Source organism: Galendromus occidentalis, unplaced genomic scaffold (genome assembly GCF_000255335.2).
Source record: "Galendromus occidentalis unplaced genomic scaffold, Mocc_1.1 scf7180000077528, whole genome shotgun sequence".
In the NCBI taxonomy this organism is placed as follows: domain Eukaryota; kingdom Metazoa; phylum Arthropoda; class Arachnida; order Mesostigmata; family Phytoseiidae; genus Galendromus; species Galendromus occidentalis.
The window spans coordinates 4800-7276 of record NW_003805516.1 but is presented as its reverse complement, the minus strand read 5'-3'; positions in this window follow the sequence as shown (position 1 = coordinate 7276).

The following is a 2477-nucleotide window of genomic DNA, read 5'->3' as shown; positions in this document are numbered from 1 at the left end:
CTGCGCATTGACGACCAGTTTGCAGCAGCCTTCGAGAGCATCCTGAAAATTTCCTTGTCAGGAGATGCTCTCACTCAGCTGAGTCTCCCCGCCCTCTCCGGCGGTACGGGCATCCCGACTCCATCGGACATCGCACTGGCTGCCTTTGCTGCCTCCTGTTACGCGGCTACGTTCGACGTTCGTGACGTTCTGAATGACCCGTCAAGAAGGAACCACCTCATGGACCTCGTGACGAAGGAATTCTCTACTCGATTCGGTTCTTCACCCTCCGAAGACGATCGCCACCAGCAACACAAGTGGACGAAGATCGCGAATGAGCCCGTTCTTTCGGAACTCTGCTCGCGATTGTCGGAATCAGGAGTTGATGCAATTCGACTCTCCCACGCGTCTCTTCCTGAGTCGGGATGGTGGCTTCAAGCTCTGCCTTCAAGGAACATAGGGACCCTGCTGTCAGACAGAGATCTTCGCCGCCGGTCTCAGACTCGGCCTGCCCCTGATCGACGAAGATCCTTTCCCGTGCGGCACGACGCGAGATCGTCGAGGCCTCCATCGTCTCAGCTGTAACTCTCTGGGATCCGGCAGACTAGCTCGCCATGGAGCAGTAAATGACCTGCTGTCACGAGCGCTACAGCAGGCTGGTGTCACAAACTCCAAAGAACCCCGAAATCTGTCCCCGAATAACCAGTTGCGCCCGGACGGTATAACCCACGAGCCGTGGTCTCGGGATCGACAGCTGATTTGGGACGTGACGATTAGAGACGCCCACGCCGCTTGTTATCGGCGGATTTCTCGAAATGCTAGTGCTGCGGTGGCAAGAGGAGAGGCCGACAAGAAAACCAAGTATGAGACGTTGCTTGGCGAGTACAATCTTGCTCCGTTCGTGATCGATACTGCGGGAGTCTGGGGTGAAGATGCTTTGAAACTGTTGGAGGGATATCGGCACACGTATAGTCGCCAGGGGGGGGAGACAAACGTGCGATGTCGTTCATCCGTCAGCGCATTGCGATGGAGGTTCAACGCGGCAACGCGAGGGTGATCTCGGGCGGACTGGCCCAAAGTGTTGCCCTCAGAGAGCTCATCCTCCTGAGTGGCTGATTATTATTTGTTAGAACATTCCCTGTTTTCTTGTTAGATTCCCTACAATAAAAAGAAGTCCATCAATCCACGGCGGTTCACGGCCTCACGATTCAACCCGCCAAAAGCGAACTCTTCGTTCAGGGCACTTCTGCGGTCGAGCTGCATCGCGCGCACCGTCTTTTCTCCGAGTGCCTACCTGGCTGCCGTCTGCTCCCTGACAAGAGCCATGTTGAGCTGCTGGGCGCCCCCCTGTTCGAATCCGGTCTGCCAAAGGCGCTCATGAGCAAGTCCGACGCATATGACGTCATATTCCGCAGACTATCCTTCGTGGGCAGTCATGTGGCGACTGACATCTTGCAGCGATCGGCCGGAGTGCCGGAGCTATCTACCTGCTGCGAGCTAGTCTGGCCTTCGTGGCCAAGGAGGATCTCCGGCGAATAGACGAACAGTTTGCAATTTGAGAGCGTCCTGAGAACTTCCCTATCAAGGGATGCTCTCATTCAGCTCACCCTCTCGGCACTCTCGGGTGGAATGGGCATTCCAACGCCATCGGACAAAGCCGACCGAAAACTCATGTCCGACTTCGCTGTGAGAGTACTGCCAGTCGATTAGAGGATACGATGTCCCGCAGCCCTCGAGCTTCTGCTGATTATGATGCAACACCCCGAGATGACCCACGAGTTTGAAGTTCTGACAGAATACGCAGACAAACCTCTATTCACCGAAGAAGAAGGAAACGAACGGATATGAGGATTCGATCAGGCCGTTTGATCGCCGTAGTCAACCTGGCGACCTCTACGCCCGAAGGATCTGGCGGATCTGAGTGAACGCCCACCGTCCGGACAACTCCACCCGTAGAGATCAATGTGTGAGCTTTGGCCTTGCAGACAATCGACGCGGTTTTATACATGCAGCGCCAAGACTGTAGACCGCTCTTCAAGGCGTAAGCCTTCACGTACAGGTGGCCCTCGTGCGCTAATTTACTGTTGCCTCTCTGACTGATTATTCCGGAACTCGACGCTATGACCTATGGGACTAATCTTGAGAGTAGGAAAGAAAGAGACCGTCTTTGAGATTCAGCGATACACGGATTTATTCCCCGTCCGCTCGTGATCCTTCCCTGACCTGCGTGTGAGTCCTTTAGTCCATTGAACCAGCTTCAGAGGTTCAATCGCTCACTTGGAAGCGGAAGAATTCTGGTTGGTCCAGCGAGAGTGTTTGGTACAAACGTAGTAACGTAACCGGATGCGTTCCCGGGAAAGGGGCAGCGGGGAGTCTGAAATCGGAAAAATGCGCTGAACTCAAAAACGAGAAGAGAAATCTATAATTTTCGTTTCATTTCCATAACCCGATCGATACCTTTCCCGCCGCTGTGTCTCCTGAATAGTATTCAAAGATCC